At 36.6% G+C, this 21,390-nt stretch overlaps 1 pseudogene; it reads left to right on the top strand.

Moving 5' to 3' along the window:
* The first annotated feature begins 14,412 nt into the window (after positions 1-14,412).
* LOC125409827 (large ribosomal subunit protein uL4 pseudogene) lies at positions 14,413-15,702 on the top strand (annotated as a pseudogene).
* The last annotated feature ends 5,688 nt before the right edge of the window (positions 15,703-21,390 follow it).

The following is a 21,390-nucleotide window of genomic DNA, read 5'->3' as shown; positions in this document are numbered from 1 at the left end:
AGGTCCCAGATTCACGTGTGTACCCTCAGTGGTCTCTGGCTCTTGCTCAATTGCTCAGTGGTTACTCCCCTGTACCTGTTCAGGTGGAGTTCACTGTCTCCTGTTTGTTCTCATTCAGATTGCTGGTTCAGTCCTGGTGTCCCAGGACTAGATTTGTTCCCAGCTCCAGCTCCTGTGCAGTTTGTTTCCTCAGGCCCATTCCAGTCTAGGTAGCTGGTTCAGTCCTACTCATGTGGAATTTGTTGCCTCAATCCTGCTTCAGCCCAAGGTGATGTTCATTGCTTCAGGTCTACTGTGGCCCACATTGTGATAAATTTATAAAACATTTTAGTGGAAGAATTAGTAGTTCTTATCTTGTTTATGGTCAAATGAGTTTTCATTATTGATGATGTAAGGCATGATATTAAAAATGCTGTCCTATTGTGTCCTTACACAACTATAGTTGTATATATATATATATATAAAATATAGTGATCATTGAAATGCATATTTCAAAATAATGAAAAGAGAGAATTTTGAGTGCTTTTAGTAGAGAAAAGATGACAAATTCATAAGGTGGCAGATAGTCTAATAGATCTGGTTTATCATGCTATTATGTACAAATAAAAAAAAATCTACATTTTCCCCAGAAGTCAGTGTAATCAGTATGTAACAATAAAAATAAATTGCTTATAAAATTTTATTATTAATAATACCTTTGCCCTATCAGTTACTGATATAGAAAAGCCAAGAAATGCTTACAAATATATAAAAAAATAAAAATTGCTGCATCCATCTATTTGTAGTAGCTGTTAGTTTTCTCTGGTAACTTTCTTTTTTTCATACACATATGCAATTTAATCAAAGTGAATTCTACTATGTGTATGAATTTGCAAGTTCTCTTTACTTTTCAAAACTATGTACAGACTTTGCATTTTTTTTCATTTTTTCACTTTATTTTCAGGTGTTGCACCGCGAAGATAAAGATGGCATGTGGCATAGTCTTTCTTATGTATGTAAAAGCCTCTTGGGAGTTTCTACAAATCAGGGTAACCCGGTGATAGTTTTTCATTTTGATTATCATAAACAGTTTTTTTCTGTCAGATGTTGTTGACACACTGGTTTAGAAAGAGCTTAGAGAAGGGGATAACAGAAAGTCAGGTGTGTATTCACAGTACAGTAAATAGCTGCATGAAATGACTCTTTACAACCCTGTAGAACGAAATAAAAAATAATTCTAATGCAAAATTATTTAGTAAAAGATGGAATTTATTTTACTTTTTCTAAGCTCAAACCGATTTCAGAATTATTATAAAATATATTTTTTCTGTTACCAATTGAGAACCATAGTGGCTGTGAATCATAGTTTCATATTATTTCAAACACATATTATTTCCTTTTTATCTGTCTATCACATATATCTCCAGGAAAGATAAGTCAATTCTTATGGATTAAAAAAATATTTTATTATCTGGTAGGATGCATTAATTCTATTTAATCTTTTTTTGGATATGCCCTCATTATATTTTTAAAGAAATTCTTAGTACCCTATTTAAAAGTTTAAAAATCATAATTTGTCATAATTTTGAGTTTTACTATAAAAATGAAGTTGTTTCAAATTATAATGTTTTAAAATAGTTTTACATTATTAATTCATATTTAAACATTTATTTTAGATATTGTGCCTTTTATATTGCAAATAAAATTTTTCTTTTCAGATTTTCTTTCAGATGATATATTAGACAAGGGGTATTACTAATGTTCAGCTTTAATTTTGTAACCAGAGTCATTAAAGAATTTTCTTAGGACTTATTATATATAGACTTGTGCTTTTTTGTAGGAATAGAGAGTTTAGACTACAAGTCATAAAGTTTTGTCATTTCAATTTCAGTATATATTTCTCACTCCTTTCATTATTGATACTTCCAGAGGAAATTTCAATAATTTGGGCATCACTTTTATGTGACGAATGGAATTTTCTTATTGTTTTATTTGATGTCTATTGAGATAGACATTTGATTTTCTCTTAGCTTATTGTTTGGGATAACATGTGAATGGATTTTCTGATACTGAATTAGCTTTAAAGCAAATGGATTTTCATGAAGTCAATTTAAAGGGCACGTATCCAGTATTGTATCTTAGCAAACACAAAGCAAATGTTTAATTTAAAAGCACCACTCAGGGAGAAACACTAATGGCATTCTGACAGTTTAAAATTTAAGCATCTCTGGAGCCCCCACTGAGGGACTTTATCAAGCCTGTTGTTTTAAGAGTCATTCTCGATCCCTGGCAATTAACTATCTTTCTTCTACTATTCTTCAAAGGAACATAAGAAATAATATTACATATTTTCTTATGTAGTCAGTTTGCAAACTGAATAATTATTTTAATATCTGTCATCGATTTGGGATTCTGTAATTTAAATAAAATAGTACATCATCAAGATTTGCACATCATAAAGCATTATCAAAAGATGCTTGTCTGTAGCTTATTTATAGTGGAAAGAGATTCTACTTTACTGTGTCATTACCTTCTTTCTTTCAAGTGAGAAATCAAAAGAATTTTATACATATAAGACAAAATTTGGGTCAAATTTCACATAAAAGAATAAAATAATGCCATATAGTGTGCTATTTAGGAGAAAAAAACCTTTCAAAGGTCTGAATATCATGTTGGAGTAACCTATTTTTCATAATTGGCTCTCAGAGCTATAAAACCTTATTATACTTTCGTTTTGTAGTAGAGAGTAAATAGGATTAAACAGTCAAGACTTTTAAATAATAGAAATTTAATTTTATCAATTAATTTTAATATTCTTCCAATAAATAATTAATATAATGAAATGGCATGTTATTTTAGGCATTATTTCACATTATAATGAAATACTATCTATTTTCTAAAACATAAGGAAAATGACACACTCTTTTATTTAATTTTTGTTTGTTATATTCATTTTTCAGGTTTTCTTATTTGTCTTATAAAAATATGTTAATCTGACAAGGAAGAATTTGAGTGCATAGATGATAAATTATAGACCCAAATACGTTCAATTCAAAACTGAGATTTAATAAGTCTTGAGACTTTTTTGGAAGACTATTAGGAGGCTTTTCGTGATTTTTCTTTTGCATGCTCTGAATTACAGATTTCCTTTCTGGAAACTTGGCTCCATCCTCCATCCTCTGAGCTTTTGCGTGGTGTGTATTTTGTAGATGCCTGGGTCTCCCATGTTTTGGTTCTGAATGTGATTTATTATAAATGACTAGTGTGTTGTTACATGAGTATGGTTTGAATTCTCAAATTCCCACTTTTCACTTTGGAGTAATAGTTGATATCTTACTGTGAGCAAAAACCTATTTCCCAAGTAAAACAAATAGAAACTAATGTATTGAATTTAGTGACTAGATAATAGTCTTCTCTCTCCTTTTGAATATTCAATCTTTCTATATTTGATAGTTCCTCTTGCTGAAACACTAATTTCAGGGTCCTTTGGACCCTAATGTTTCACTTAAGAGAAAAAAGACAATGACAGAGGGATATAGAATCTCTTGCTGCAAACCTCCATCGTTAGATTTAGATAGTATGCTTGCCTCATTCTGCTTAATGCTTATTTGACCTTAATGATCACATGCAGTGATCAAAGAATGAGGTAAGAATGTGTACATACACACAGCAGAATAGCATTCAGCTGTGAAAAATGACATCATGAAATTCATAGGTAATGGACAGACCTAGAAAAGATTATATTGACTGAAGTAAGCAAGACCCAGGAAAATGAATGCCACATGGTCTCTCTCAAGTGTACTAGTAGTTCCAAATACTCATGATTGAATTGTAACATCAAGAAACCACAGAAAACATGGATGTATGAAGAAATCATAGCTGGGGTGAATGTTGGTCTTGGTGGGTGATGAATAGCAGGATACAGGTGAGAACTCTCCCCCCAATAGAATAAAATAACAGGGAGGGAGCACCAAACTACTTCTTCCTAGTTAGTAAGAAGAAGGACACAACAGGGGCAAATGATACCAAGGTAGTCTGATAAAACTTCTAGGAATCATATTGCTTTACAATTACATAAGTTTATACACAATACGCATAAGTGTATGTATATAAACATACAGACACATAAAGACACACATACAATATTAATGGAAGCTAAATCACTTGGGTTGACAATGCCCCCCACAAACAAAATTCCTGGTATCAGTCATAAGAAACCTTTGTTCAAATGTCTGATCATTCATGGTAGTCCAAGTGATATTTCAAAAAATATGGGTTATTGCTGTACATCTGTATTATAAATAGTTTTCAGGACAGAAATGAAAAGGTGTTTGTGATATGCATCAACCCTTGGAAAGTTTTCTTAATTTGTTTTTAATACATACTATATTTATAGATGTTCTTGGTATATATTCTCTCAAACATGTTTTCTTTACAACATTAATATTTTATAACATCTCCATTATGTTTATATATAGCTTAGCTTTATTGCTACTGTTATTAACTTTCTATTTGGTTTGTATGATATGTACAGTTGGATCATTAAGGATAGTTTGTAGTTGAGTTAATATTTTAAATGATAGTATTAATTTCTATTTAGAAAGCCCTCTTGGGAAGAACAATTCACTGCGACTTCTTAGAGCTTTCTGAAACGCTAGAATTGTGTGCACTGAAGTTTTTAAAACTCATTTATCATAGTTAAAGTAATCAGTACTACAGATATGATCAATAGGGTTTCCCATTCAATATAAAAGTAGAATAAAAGACTTTCAGTGATTATTAATGCCTATGTCTATCACATGCCATATCATACATTCAAATTATCACATAAGTTTATATTACAAAGTGTTTTATATATCAAAATGGAAGAAGAGAAAGTTTTGGGATTAGACATATTTTATGCATTTACTACAGGCTGAACTTTGTATGAGAAAGTTTTAAATAAACTAAAATCTTGTTTTGTCTAAGAGATGAAAATCTGTTGGAATCGCAGTAATGGTTTTGGAGGGACACTCAGCCACACTGTGAACCCTGAGTTTGCATTTGCACTGATTAAATAAAATTAGTCTTGGGTCAAGAGACTAAGTTAGCAACCAGTTGACAGAAAGTAATCACAAACCATCAGATGCCATTCCGGAGAGGTAGAGAGACAGAGAAGCAGTTGGGCAGGATTTTCGGTGGAATAAGTTTCTCTGGTTTGGTTAGAAGATACCAACTAGACATGGAGGGAGTTGAACACACAGAATAAAATAAATGACAAAAGCCACATGGTAAGATGTAGGTTCATAAATCAGGTTATTTTAGGTTATAAGAGCTAATGAGACAAGCCTTGGCTAAGGCCTAGCATTGATAATTAATAATAAGACCCTATGTTATTCTTTGTAAGGTGGCAGCCTAAAGGAAAGTCTGACTACAAATGCTTCATCTCCATTGTCAGCTTGACTAGGTTTAGAATCACCTGGATGGCACTTCTCTGGGGATGCTTGTGAGGGTGTTTACAGAGAGGTTTAACTGAGAAAGAAAGGTCACCCGGAAAGTGGGTGGCACCATCCATAGCTTGGAGTCTAAAACCGGAAAGGAAACAAGAGGAAGCCAGTGGAAGACTAGGTTTCCTTACTCTGTTTCTTGACCACAGATACAATATGAGCACATTTTCTGTTCGTCTATATGGAAAGAGTTTATTTTCTCAGGCTGTGAGCTCAAACAAGAATTCCCTGCCTTAAGATGCTTTTGTAAGGTATGTTGTTGCAGTAATTAGAAAAGCGACCGATACAGGTATAGGAATTATCTACTAGATCCCACAGTTTGGGGTGCTTCACTATGCAATTGAGCGAATGAAGGAAAACAAAGGCTGAGCAAAACCAGCATAAATACTGAAAATAAGACAATCAAATTGGAGTAAAAATGTGGATTAGTATTTCAATTTCACTGACTTCATGGTTCTCAGAAAGCTTGGCTGTTTACTCATGGTGTTCTGGGAAAGTAAGGATATGGATAAAATGCAAAGTAATTTCTAAAATAATATGACTATAAGCCTACACAGGTTCACTTTTAATGCTTTCAGTGAATATTAAGACACAAGAAGACCAACAATCTCTGTGAATTCTCAATGCTTATTTTGGTATACTTTCATCTGCTTCTGTCTATGAAACTTAAAGAAATTAATACAGTGGTTATAAATCCAGATATAATTCTAGGACTAAGACTGCTAAGAATATCATGCTGAAGTGACTGAAAAGGGTTGTCATAGGCTGAATTAACTTTGTATCCTGAGTTACAAATTATAGTTTGACAGAAATTGGAACTTATTTGGTCAAGAGTTTTGGATGTGAGTTGATCAATAGGGCAATGTGCCTGTGTGTGTGTGTGTGTGTGTGTGTGTGTGTGTGTGTGTGTAGAAATTAACATTAGGTCTTCCTCTATCACCATCCACCTGATTTTTGATATAAGCTCTCTTTACTGATCTTGGGATCACTGATTTATCACACTGACTGGCAAGCAAGCCATCGGAATCTTTCTGTCTTTCCTTCTCTGTGCTGTAATGACAAGTACTTGCTGCCACATCTGGCCTTTTATGTGCATGCTGGTGATCTGGACTAAGGACTGAGCCATCTTCTTACTCCTTATTTTCTTATATTCATGAAAATTGCATGTGGAACTAATTCATTTTTCCTTTTTCTTTATTTTTATTTTTTAAAAGAAAAAAATTATCTTTTTTTCATTATACATAGCGAATCCAAATTCCCATTCCCTCCCCTCCTCCCATTCCTTCCACTTACCACCTCCCACCTCATCCCCTTCCACTCCTCAGAGAGGGTAAGGCATATTGCTTTGGAGAAGGTTCAAGGCCCTCCCTACTATATCTAGGCTGAGCAAGGTATTCATCCAAAGAGAAGAGGTTCCCAAAACTCCAGTATAAGCAGTAGGAATAAATTCTGATGCCAATTCCAGTGGCCCCTAAGTCTGCCCCAGCCATGCAACTGTCAGCCATATTTATACGGACTAGTTTTATCCTATGCTTGTTCCTTCCCAGTCCAACTGGTGTTGGTGAGCTTCTATTAGGTCAAGTAGACTGTTTCAGTGGATGTTCCCATCATGGTCTTGATCACTTGTAAGTGGATACTACCTATAAACAAAATATATTGAGCCTATAATTTATGATCCTAGAGAAGCTAAGTAATAAGGTGAATCCTAAGAAAAACATATATAGATCCACCTGGAATGTCGAAATAGACAATATCACCTGACAAAATTGGGAGCATAGGAGTTGGCAGGGAAGTGAGGGTAGAAGGGGAAGAGGAGGATAGAAAAGGAGGGGGCGAGGATAACTTGAGGGAATGGGATAGTCAAGATGTAGGAAAGGTAGAGATGAAAGCAAGGAAAGAGATATCTTGATTGAGGGAGCCATTATGGGATTAACAAGAAACCTGGCTCTAAAGAAATTCCCAGGAATCTGCAAGGATGACTCCAGCCTAGACCCTAAGCAATAAAGGAGAGGGTGCCCAAACTGGCCTTGCCCTCTAGTCAGACTGATAAATATCTTAAATATCTAGCAACTGATGGAAACAGAGGCAGAGACCTGCATTGGAGCACTGGGCTGAGCTCCGAAAGGAGGAGTGAGAACATGAGCAAAGTGGTCAAGACCATGCTGGGGACACCAACTGAACAGTTTACCTGAGCTAATGGGAATAGTTCTTAACTCACTGTGTTTGTTAAGCATCACTGCCTAACTGATACACACGCCTCCATTACAACCATATATAGGCAATTAATTCCAACATTTAACTAAATTTTGGTATTTGCTGTCACATTGTCAGGCAATGATAACTTTGAGCAATGGAGATTCATCTTTGTTTCAGAACTCATTATTGCTCTTAGCACACATATGCATTCCTAGTGCAGTTGTATGCCAATTTTGTTCAGATCAACTCTTGGGGCTTACAAGGAGTGACCAAGATTCCACTATATGTGACTGATTCACATAGTATATAATTTCCCTCTTTATAGGCTCTAATTTTTATGTAGTTAATAATATTTTGGTTTTCTATAAATTTTACATTTCTCACTAAACTCTTAAGCTCTTGAGTGGATATGGGAATATTCCTTCATTATTTTGAAATGTGGTCTTGTTGAGTGCATGTTTCTGGAGATTTGTCACACAGAATTTTGTGATATGCTTAAATTAGGGCTCATTCTTAAATATCCTTTTATGGGTAAGTGTCTCATTTCCTTTGTTGGGCAGGATGCTCTGCTATTTGGACATTTATTTGTCTTCTGGCAGGTTCTTACTTAGAAGGTTGTAGGACAGGGAGACCATATATGTGGTAGGACTATTTTTTTGTGGAGCAGAAAATATTTTATTCTTTCCCTGCACGTGAGTATCCTTCATTAAGATATATAATTCTGATCTGGAATGGTTTTTCTAGATTTTGCTAGATTGGGAAACCTTCCTCCTTTTGCCTTTTAGTTTTCAGTTCTTCTCCTGAGAGGTCTTTTCTAGTCTCTGTGTTGTTAGCATTGAGAAGTGCCCAGGCAACACAGTGTGAACAGATGCTCTGGATTCAGGCACCCATGATTATCATTTGGGAGGTTCTCTTGTCTTTATTCTTTTTCATGTTTTGTTTGTTTTCTTTAAAGAAAAACTTTCACATAACTCACATTGCTCTGACTGTCTTCAAACCTTTCCTGTAAACAAGGATGACCTTGAAGTCCTGGTCCTGCCTCCACCAGGAAGTGCTAAGATTGGAGACATGGGCCACTCTATTCAGGCAATGTGTGCTGACGATCGAACCCAGGGTCCTGTGCATGCTATATAAGTACGCTAAAAGCTGAGATATACTCTAAAAGTCCCACAGTTGGAAGTTTTAAAGCAACATGATTTTCATATATTTTCTTTAACTTTGGTGATACCTTGAAATTTCTATTCTAATAACAAATACAGAATTTTTTTTAAATTTTATTCTCCAGTCAGTATTCTGTATTTCATTTGAAGATATTCCACCTATAGAAATTTTGGTGTCTTCTACCATTTAAAAAATCTCCACAGCTATCATTTTTGTTCTTTGAGTGTTATTTTCTTATAATGTGATGCTTTTGTGGTTCCAGAACAAATTCAGCATTATTGATAACATGAAGTTTATCTGTATCTTTAGTTTAAACAATTACAGAGTTCTATTATGTGGACTTTGGGGGCATCATTGGCAAAGGTAGTCAGAGCACTTGAGATAGCTCCTGAAATACTTGTAATATTTGAACTTGAATTATATGATACATTCCCCCAATGTTTGATGTGAGCATGAACATTTAGTGTTTCAAAATTTACTTCTGGAAAGTTAGATTGGTACATTTACTGAGCAGAAGGGAATGTCTGACATACGCATAGTTCTACAAGCATGACATATTGCATGCAGATGGCCTGTAGACAGGAAATCCACAGAAGCCAATTGTCCTACCTAGTAGCTCTTGTCATCTAGTCCCTAATTTCATTCTAGTCTTTAATACTTTTGTGGTATCCGTAGACCTCTACTAAATGGCTCAATGTTGGCATCTTTTAGGAGGTGCTCTTTTCCTGAGACACTAAAGCAATCTCTTAAGTATTTACTCACCTTATCTTTTATATTTTTTAAAATTTTTTATTCTGTTACATGTAGCATTTTCTTTTTTGACTAAAACCCAATGAATTATAAGGACTTTATGAGTCCCAGTCTTTCAATAACTCTCTCCTTACTTTATTGTGTCTTTTATTTATTCATTTGTTTAAGACATTTACAACAGCTCGTACTAACTACTGTGTTTTGTAGTAAAATAGTTATATTATGAATTTTGGACAAATTAAGTAAATGCTTCAAGTAGACAAGATGAAATTGTCTCACCGCTATGTCATATACCTAAATACACACACCTCATGTTTTCTCATTTTTTGTTTTATGTTTTTCAATTGCGAAAAATCTAGGTAGTTAATCAGTCATTACCAACACTGCTTGATAATGATAAGCATTTGCTGGAAATTCTCACTTTGTGACAGTGTGAATTTATCATAATTCTGTGGGTATGGGATGACATTCATGTAAAATATAGGAAGTTCTTCTAATTTTGCTGCTCAGGTTCTACCTGTTCATTCACAGCATAATGCTATCCCATGTTAGTTAGAGAAGTATCTCAGAAATCATGGGGAATAGACTTGGACCATGCTGGAGCTAGGTTGTTTAGTTTGGATAAGAGGCTCTGTGGTTAATGGATTGGCTTTACTTTGAAGAGCCTTAGGGAATTTAGATGATTCTGTGAGCTTTTTGTCTGCATGAGAGAAAAGCAGGACAAGAAATTTTGCCAAGATTTAAACAGACAAAATTTTGGAGTCCCCATCAAGGCAGACAAACTCCTAGGATCTGTCCAGTCTTACCTCCTGGGAATCCAATCTGACACCGACTTGAAAAAGCTGATGAATTTTCTCTGTTCTTGCCACCAGCCCTGATCAGAATTCACACCATGTGGGCTTTGATGGCAAGAATTCCTTTAAAGACATCTAGAGTTTTAATATGTACAAGAGAGATGATTACACCAACCTACCTGAATTTCCCTGGAAGCTTACTCAACTTCCCAAGGAACTTCCTTTGGAGCAGTACACAAAGACATCTTAGGTATTGCAGTGAGCGATCACTAAGAACTTCCTGAGCTTAACATGCTTCTAGTAAGACTTGTGCTGTAACTCTTGCCCGACTCCTGACTTCTGGTCCTCCATTTTACCCTTAGATCTTCCTCTTCTTACTCACTATTGTGCTTTCTTTTGTATGCCCTTCCTCCGTGTCCCTGTTTGGTAAGTATTATAAGCTCCAAAATCTTTAACTCACGTTTGTTTTTATCTTCAAAACCAATAACTGATGTTCATTATTAACCTAACACTGAAGTGGGCACTTTGCAATGATAATCTAATTTAGTACTCACAATAAACCATGCGAGACAGTGTTTGCTCATGCTATGATCAGGCAAGTTTGAACGAATGTGTGTGTGTGTGTGTGTGTGTGTGTGTGTGTGTGTGTGTGTGTGTGTGTGCAGGCAAGAGAGTGATTGCCATAGATTAGCTTTTAATGTGAAGAATTGATTTTTATTTAGATTGAAAAAATATATAACATTTATTAGAATGCCTTAACCTACAATCACTTAGATTTTACTTTAATTTGTGTTTCTCAGAGTAATTGTTATTTCGCCCACAAAAAATATAAATGAGTTGCTTCAGAATGAGGTAAAATCACAAACATGACAGCATGTAATGATTCATAGTTTAGACTAAACATCATTATGGTTTCTACTTCCTGGTTTGGAGGATACTTTGATGAAAAAAAAAGAGTATTGCATCTGAGGATGTTTTTAGGTAGCACTGCCTATACTGTTTTAATAAAGAGGTATCACCATGAAAATCAAAGGCAGACACATCATTTTACATTCTGCAATTAAGCATATGCTTGTTAGCAGCAAGTCGCAGCATCTTTGATAGTGTGGGTAATATATGTTTTCGTCTCAGATTACTGAGGCCGTGGTAAATGGAAGCCAGCCTCAAACATCAAAGAGGAGAGGTTTTCCTTTGTAGGAAAGCATCATTATGTTTTCACACCATTACTGTGATAGATGTACCACGTCTCCTCTGCATGAAAAAGATGCTTTTGATTATGGTATTTTGAAACTAAACATAGACTAAGGAGGACATAATGTTGATCATTACACAAGCATATATTATTAATACAATGCCCCACATACTGTTTATTGATTATGGACAGTTTTAGGCAAAGGTGGGGTGTTAAAGAACTCACTAATTGAAACACATTTTAATTAATTATTAGTAGTTACTTAGACATATCAGCACCTGACTTTCTGTCTTTTAAATGATATTCCCTTGAAGGCTTCCACAGAGCTTCATGATGGCCTCATAAAAGGCAGTCTCAGCAATGACTATAAACAGGACATCAGGCAATTCAGTGCCAACAAAAAACAAGATTAGATACTGAGAGATGACAAGGATGCTTGTTATCTCCTATCTCTGCATACCATTAAGCAGTGATTTCTGTGAATAAATGCAATCCGTGTCTTAGTTTTAGGGTTTATTGAAGGAAAAGTGTTGACTGAATAAAGTAGACATTGCCAAGATGCTGCATGGTCAGCACACCTGAACTAAATATACCCAAACTGTGTAGCTAGAATTTTTATTGTTTTTCTATAACTTCCCTTTAAACAACATGCAATACCCAAATCAGCACTACCAACATAGTGATTGTGATGATACTAAGGCAATCCCAAATTCACAAGGGTGGGGGATGAAATTCATTTTCCACAGTATTTTGCTTGTCCTGAAAGATCAGTAGAGGTAGAGTGTAAGCAACCCTGTAGGGACAAAATTCCAGCGAGGGTGAGAGTATGCACTGGGATGCTTAAGTCTTTCTTAGAGTGGTTACAAGTCGCCTACGCCTCTGTCACAGCTGCTATGAAGGCCAAACGGCAACCTGAGTAGGTGTCACATTTTTATTTCTGTATTCCTCGGGCTAGATAATATTATTGTTTGATAGATAGTTGCTTAGGAACTTTCCGCAGAACATGGTTAACTGCAAAAATTTCAGGACATATTATAAAACAGCAACATTGTTTGAGTGTCTTTAATTTTAGAAAGATTGTTTACTGTGACACTAACGTTTTTCAAAATCATCTACATATTTATGTATTATATTGGTATATTCCTATCTGATTTCCTCATACTTATGTAAAATTAATCTTGATCCTTATCAAGATTATTATTATATGAAAATGTGAAAGGTAGGAAATAGACAGCATCATATATATATCGTAGTTTGAGATATAGTCTATGTGAATTTGCGTATTATTTTACAACTATTTTCTCTTGTTTTTATTCTTTTTATTTTCACTAATTCACACAAATGACAGTGTATTTGCTTTCCCCACCCATATAGACTTTTGACAATTGGTCATCCCTGCATCATTCGGCACAGACAGATTAAAAATAGATCAATAAGGTAAAATACTGCCCACAAATACATCCTTTAAATTACAGGATTTACTACACAATTCAATAAACAGAAGCTTGCTAAACAAGTTTTCTGACACGGTTGCTGTCCCTGTGAAAGGACAGGTTTAGGTTTCACAGTGCTCATCACATCAAATGCTCCTGTTTTTCCCCCTCAGTTTTTTTTTATTGAAAATAGTTTTTTTTTTCCAGAAGATGTGTTCTGGGTATGGTCCCTTTCCATCTACCCCATGATCTTCCATCATCTTCCCCACTTCCCTTCCCATCCAAATCTACACACTTTTGCCCCTTTATAGAAAACAAACGGGCATCTAAAGAATTATAATAAAATAAATTAATATAAAATAAAAGCAAGTAAATCAGAATAAGACAAACAAAATAAGCAGAAGAAAAAGAACCAATGAAAAAAATCACAGGAAATAGACATAGAGAAAGACACACAAGTTTCACACAGGAATCCATAGCAGCACAAAAATGGAAGCCATAATATACACACAAAGGATCTGTAAGGCATAGAAAAAGGCCTGATAGAATATTATTAGACAAAGAACCTCAAACTATGTCACTAAGTTTTGTGCTGGCCACCTACTGCGGGGCATGGGGCATGGGGCATGGGGCATGGGGTATGGGGCATGGGGCATGGGACCTGCCTTTAGCTGTGGTTTATATCCCCCATGAGACTCTGTTGGCAAGAAGAAATATTTAACCTGTGAGTGTTTACCAACTAGAGGTAGCTTCTAGGTTAGGGATGGGGACTTTTGTTCATGTCTCCTCTCAGTGTTGGGACCTCTTTCGGCATAGATACTTGCAGGTGCTCTACATGCTGCCACAGTCTCTGTGAGCACCTGCTGTGTTTAGAAGACCTTTTCTCCTTAGTGTCCCCCATTCCCTTTGGTCTTTGAAATCTCTTCTCAATGTTGCTATGTCTCTGGCCTGTCTGGTCTCAGGTTCTTGGTTTATCTAGTCTCAAATCTCTTGACCACCCAAGCCTTGTTGGGTATGAGTTCCATTTCATGGAGTGGGCCTTAAAGCCAATGAGATATTGGTTGATTACTTCTAGAGACTTTGAGGCACTATTGTACTAGTACATATTTAAGGCATGTTTTCCTTGTAGAGGGAAGTGTTAGCTCTAGAAGAGTGTAGCTAGCTGGGTTGGTATTCACATTTCTCCTTTGGTGGCTGCAGAGTATATTTTGTTTGTTTGTTTTAAAGAGAAAGAAAGGATATGGGTTTGGATGAGTCAGGAGGTGACAGGACCTGAGAGGAGCTGGGGATCTGGAAAAGCATGAATATATTGTATAGGAAAAATCCAGTAAAGAAAATAAAGTTTAGATAGCTTAAAATGCAAATCTAAGAATTAAAGATACATGATATGTGCCATTCCTCTCACAGAGTGTACTCTGAAAATGGGATTTAATCTAGCAAAAAATGTCACTTTGCCAGCTGTGCTTAAAGCCAGATATAGTGAACTTGGTTCACACCAACTTGCACCAAAACATCAGACAGCCCTATGCCATCAGACCAGTGTTGAGTCTTGACATACTGGTGGAGATGGGCCTCCAGCTTCAAGAGTTCCAAATGGTGGGTCCCACTGTGCTGGTCAGGGTGTCTTCTGAAATGTGTGTCATGGAGGCCTTGTGTTTTCACCAAACAAAACCTATTACCTTTGGCACTACAGAGTAAATACAATCCAAAAGCAATATGTTCTTGCTGTGCCCTGGCTGCCTCAGTCCTTCCGGCTTTGGTGATGTCTGAGTCATCATTTTGAGGAAGTCCTTGAACTACCTTTGGTGATGGAAGATAAGGTTGAAGGTTATAGGAAGACTAAGAAGGTTGTTCTGTTTTTAAATGATGTAAGGCTTGGGATGACTTCAAAAAATCTCTATCTCTCTGTGAATGAGAGTTGGCTTGTGAAAAGTGAGAAACAGATGACATAGCCAGCTTAGGGAGCCCTGGATCACTTACAATGAAGATAATATTATTCTCAAGGCCTTCAGAAACTTGCCTGGTTTCTTAGCCAATGCTCTATTACTGTGAGCAGACTCCATGGCTGTGGAAACTCTTATGATACAAAGTATTTAATATAATAGCTTAATTGCAGTTTCAGAGGTATAGTCCATTATCATAATGACAGGAAGCGTGGTGGCGTATAGGCAGATATGGTGCTGGAGAAATAGATGAGAGCTACATTGTGATCCCCTGACTGAGAGAGAGAGAGAGACTCTGATCTTTGTATGGGCTTTAGAAAGCTCAAAGCCCACTCCCAGTGACACACTTCTTCCAACAATGCCACACTTCCTAATCCTTTCAGAAAGTACCATTCCTTGATGACAAAATATTCAAATATATGACCAAATATTCAAATATAGGGATATTCTCAATAAAAACATCCAACCTGGTATTACTCTGCTTATTGTAAGCAGGCTGAACATTTAAAACTTGTTCCTGGCGGGCATGTAGAGTATTGATGCCTTTGGACTGAAAGTGCTTTGGAGAAGAGAGGATGAGTTGTTGGTTCTTGGCATAGGATGCTTCCCGCAAGAGTGAGGGTAACCATCCAATCCTCAAGATGATAAACACAAGCATTTACTGAATCTTGGAAAGCCCAGATGGCCAAAGAACTCTCTGAGCCCTATGCACAAAGATTCATCAGACTCCTGCAGAAGAAGTCACCGAAGAAACAGAGAATTGTGTAGAAGCTGCACTGGTACACAAAGGCTACGCACAGGGACACCATTCTTCTCTCAGCCAGAAGGCAAAAGAAGTGGAAGTAGAGGAAACAGTGGTAGCAGCCAAATTAAAGCAGGAGGAGGCAGAGAAGGGGGCTGCTGATAAGAGGTGTGCAGACAGCAAGACATGAAATAAACCTGCGAATGTCAAGAAGCTGACTAGGCCTGCTGGGTGGAGGGGGGCATGAGGTTGATAAAGACTGCAGCTCCCATGAAACCAGTAGCTGAGAAGAAATCAACAGAGGAAAAAATCCTACCACAGAATAAAAGTATTCTGTATATACTATTAAAACACACTTCACCCATAAAGAACACACAGAGACAGCATATTTGAATAAAAACCTAATCATAGAAAAAATAATACAAGAAGGTTCTGGCAACCGTTTCAAGAGTAGAATGTATCTGAGCAAATGTCAGGCTTTGGGTTTGATCACAGTACTGACAAAAAATGTTTTAAAACCGTATGTAAACTACTTCAAGCAAAAGTTAGGACCTGAAAGAGATTTTGCTAGCAATTCAAAATCTGCAGAAGACAAGAGAAGTATATTAACATATTTACAAATTAAAACTTTTTTTACATAAATGTCAACAAATTCAATAGAATGATAAAAATGAAAATTTGTGATGAAATGACAGAAAGAATGATTGATGTCTACGATAGATCTTTAAATATGAAGTAAAACCTCGATATCAACCAAAACTTTTCTATTAGATTGCACAAAAATATTGACTTGGAAATTGGCTCTGGATAATAATGTCCGAAAAACATCTAACGCAGGATATGGAGATGATGGTTGGATATCTGTTTACCATCATCACATTGGTACCTCAATGGGGAGGTGGAGGCTTGGTGCTCTAACAGACAGCCTACTGGTGAAATGTGGGTCACAGTGCCGTCTGGAATTGCACAAAATACATAGGAACCCTTACCTGTCAATCAGAAAAATTGTTCTGGGACTGAGATCATAGTAGAGAATCATGTCTACATCTCATTTACATGCAATACATTTCTTACTGAAATATTTATAGTTCAAACAAACTGGAATAAAATAAGAGCCTATGAGTTGGCGAATAGTCACCTGACTTATTGCCATACTTCTAATGAGATATTATGCTTCAGTATGGATTGAATCTTCATTAGGTAACTTGGGAATTCTTTCAAATGAGAAGACATCAAGATCACGGTATGGTAGTATCAACTTTAGGAATCACTGATCAAAAAATATTAAAACCCCTTAAGGGCAGCTCTATCTTTCTAATATGTGGTGTCATATGAAAAAATACAGAAGCCATATAATATGGTGATGATAAGTTACATGAAACAGTGTGAAACATGGATGTTTGGGTTAACCTTCTAAATTCAAGTCTGATTATAATGTTTACTAGCTGGGAGGCCTTAGAGAAGACAACATACAACTTTCTATGTCTTGCTTTTCTCTTCTGTAAGATAGAGATGATATATGAGACTCCTTTGGGTATGTAGTAAATGGATATTTACTCCAACAGTAGTATATGAAGTGGTTTCAAACCATGTCTGTTATATAGTGCTGCCAGCTCATAGGGTGTGCACGCAATGCTAACCAAGAGGAGGATGGAGAAAAAGAAAAGAGAGAACAGTGAAGCAGTACATGAAAGAAAGGAAAGACGTCATTCAGAACCCTCTTCTGAAGTGGAGCGTGTCTTTGGCGGCCTGAATTCATCATAATCATGTCTTTTATTGCCTGGTATGTCTGATGGAACTTTGTCCGGAAATCCTTTCAATTCTGGTACCTTGACTGCTGTCTGAAGAACAGCATTTTTAGGATGATGACCAAGAGTTGACCTTTCAAAGTGTGTAGCTGTGCACAGAAGACTGAACACGCTTGTACCCAAATTCACTGCAAAGGTATTCAATGTTCTGTCTATTCTGGTTACAAATTGTTTTTTTTTTTGCTTTAAATTTCCTTAATACTATTAACAGTCTTTGCTTTGGTCATAGGGAAAGGTGGGGAGGCACAAAGGAATAAACGTTTCAATCTGATGTTTTCTTTTAATAGCACCTGTGCTGCAGGCTGGGCCTGGCTCACTCTTATTTCTTAAGTTTCAATTCCTCACATTTTTCTTATCCTTTTGTAGCATTTTAGAGCATAGGGACCCTCAGATTACTATTGATTAAGTAATTAATTAGTTACCTTTTCTCTGCATAACCCTGCCTGTCCTGGAAGTCACTATGTAGGCCAGGCCAACCTGGAACTCAAAGATCCACCTCTCTCTATCTTTCAAGTGCTGTTATGAAAGGAGTATGCCACCAAGCCTGACCCAATAACTTATTATTCCCCCCAAATATTTTCAAAAATATTAATGTGATAAACAGCTTGCAAAGATACAGATAGAGCTGTTTCATTTTGTAGCAAAGGGCATATTTGACTGTTGGAAGCATAAAAGGGTAGTGTCTATCTTACCTGGGCAAAGAACAGGTTTCTTTCTAGCTCACCGCAAAGATGAGGCGGCTTTTGACTTCAGTGTCTTTCAAGGCCATTGTGTAAGCACATTCCTCACGCACAGTGTCTAGAGCCTCGAGGAAAAGGAAAACTGATGTGAACAGTACACTTGTGACGCTGTCACAGGAAAGTTCTTTGTCGTTGAGGCAGGAGTTCTCCGTCTTTTGCCAATGTCTGAATCTTCGTCAATCTAACCTGTTATCTTGGAGGTAAAGGTAGCAAAAACCTAAAATTTTTATAGACCTTGCTATGACTCATTATAAACATTTTTGTGTTTTTGGATGGATTAAATGTGGATGTAGCCAAAAGACAACTTCAAGGTTATGAGATGGGAAGAAATGTGTAACCCAGTTTCATCAGGAAGGGCTGGTTAATACTTTAAGAAAAAAAATGAATCTTGGAAATATTCAGATTCAAATAACTGTATGGGACATGATATCCTCTAGGTAGGGTTTATATCAGTCAGTAGTAAACTACTTAGATGCAGTTCCCAAAGACCACAAGTAGCTGCCCAGAAATCATGGATATTTGCTCTTGCCAGGAAAAGTTCCTTTGTGAATATCAATTGCTGTGCGTGTTGGAAAGTAGTTGCTGAGGTAATACTCTCCATTTATTTACCCTACAAAGGTGTCTTATAGTAAATTCATTCTTTAATAATGAAACTTCTCAAATCAGACAGCTTCAGACAGGTGGCTAAAAGTCAAATTAATCTAAGGAAGAAAATTAGGGGGAAAGGAGAAAATTTGGTCATGCTGTGTTTATCTGCTGAGTACGAGTGACATGGCTAAGTTTTAGCAAGCAATAACCTTGGATGGACAGAAAAGGGGACCCAAGGTTCCTAGTACATTAATTAGTTGCTTATGAAAGCAGTTTTTAATCTATCTGTAAAGTAACTGAGCCACAGGGTAATTGAATGTTTCCCTATATTTTTCACATCAGAAAGTAAAACTAGCAGTAAGGGTGTGATGGATGGAGGAAGCGGCATGTGGCTAGTGGTGACTGGCCAGAGCTTTCCACTGCTGTGTCTGGACCTCCTGCTTTGGAAACATTAGTATCTGGAACCTGTGCTTTGTAGTTCTGCCTCATCCTGCTGATCTGGGGGCTGTGAAGTCAAAAGCATGTGTAGAGATATGTCCTTACTCAAAGCAAAGGCACGAGACAGGAAACATAAGATTAGACATAAGTCACGAGCCATTGATTTCCCAGGAAGGAAAATAGTGTAGTTAGGCGAGCTCACCATAGAGAATTCACCTACTCTGGTGCATGGCACAGGTCTGACAAGCTTAAAAATGTTCTTTTTCAGCTGATCAAGAGCAAATCTGCCTCAGGGGCAGAGTCACAAGGAAGCAACTAATATAGATAAATGAATAAAATTCCAAAGGCCAATTTACTAATTGGCATCAAGACCTGAATGTGTTGAAAGGATTTAAAAACTGTGTTTGCTTATTCATGTATTTTCTCCCTGTGGCAGATCTTACAAGGACAACATTGGGCTAGATGCTTCCTCACTAAGCCTGGGATAGGAACATAACATATTCAGGCCAGAGTGCATGGGTCAGGGAACGCTGGGATTTTGAACACAGAACTCTCAAATTATTGCATGTATACCTAATGGCATATTCAGCTTCTTCTTCCTTTTTTTATTTTAGCAAGTTTTCATTTCTCTTTCTTTTTCTTGATTAATATATAGCTGTGCTTTTACATAGATATCTTTGTTGCAATTTCAGCTTTTGTGAGGGCTTATACCCGTCACTTTGATTGACAGTCATTTATACAACATATGATTGAAATCTGGCACACAGCATGAGACTCTTGAGGTCCGAGGAAATCAATTCCACACATAGCAAATCTGTGCATGGTGACATTTCTAGCAATCCATCACTTTGCTTTGTCTTTCCATGGCCTTCCTTTTACATGTAATTCAGTGTAAACTCACGCTTACAGAAGCTTATCTCCTGTGACTCTTCAGAGTGGTGCCCTGCCAAAAGCTCTTGGAAATCCCTTTAAACAAGAACTTCAATGCATGAAGAATCATTTCAGTTGTATGTGGCTTAAATATCCAGAGCACCTCTCAAGAATATTTGTTCTTCTATAATAATTTCAAGAAATATGCCACCTTAACAGAAAAAAGCGCTGTGATCAGAGCTCTAAATGTTTATCTGAGAACAGATGATCTTCATTTAAACTTTATATACTGATAGAAACAGTTTACCCCTTCTGAGAAATTTATTTTTATGTGTTTGTATTTGTAGGTATTGGATTTTTTTCAAGTGATTTTTTTTTAATCAGCAAGATGGAAGTCAAGACCCTTATGTTTATAATATTAATGAATGTTTCTCTACCTCTTAAATCTAAGGTGCAATGACATTTTAAGGAACATTGAACTTAAGGGTGATCTTAGTGTTGTTTACTACACAAACGGCCTTTTCTTTTTGTGTTTACCAAAGCTTAGCATCTTGGATTTTCTACATAACATCATTTATACCTATTGACAGGTATCAATTTCAACTGAGATGGTATTTTGACGTGACTTTTCAATTGGACATCAGATATTGGCATGTAATATATATCATATGCATTCATCTTTTAGCTATAAATTTACTTTCTTGGGTATGACATCGCATATGCACAGGTGTTTGACACAGAGGCCTGGAGGAAGTCAAGATGATGTGGAAGACGGCTGCAGGGCACACTTGGTGCCTTCCTCATGTCTGAGCTGAATTCTTTGGAAGGGTCTGTGGCAGACGCCCTGCATGCTGCCTGGCCCGGCATCAGAACGTCTGAGAATATAACTACAATGAAAATTTTGAAGATGATGTGTATGGCCTGTCTATGGAGGATGATTATTGTATTTCACCATCAACAGCTGCTCAGTTCATTTACTCATGATGTGACAACCGTATAGAAGAACATGTTTATGAAGATCTGAAAGAGTCACCTAATTATCTTTTGAATCCCCGGTTAAGGGAACACGACCAAGCTTATCGTTGCTCATGCCTGGATCACTTGCACGAGGTCCTGGGAGATGCTGTGCCTGGTGACATACGGATTGAAGCAATTCTGAAAAATGAGTTTGATGTCCAGTAGGCTTCATCAGTGGTTCTGGAGTGAGATAATGCACAGAATTTAAAGGAGAAGAGTGAAGGAGCGCTGTCTGTAGGAAAGACATCAAGAG

Source organism: Myodes glareolus, chromosome 25, assembly GCF_982192425.1.
Source record: "Myodes glareolus chromosome 25, mMyoGla1.1, whole genome shotgun sequence".
Lineage (NCBI taxonomy): Eukaryota > Metazoa > Chordata > Mammalia > Rodentia > Cricetidae > Myodes > Myodes glareolus.
This window is presented reverse-complemented; position numbering and strand designations above follow the sequence as displayed.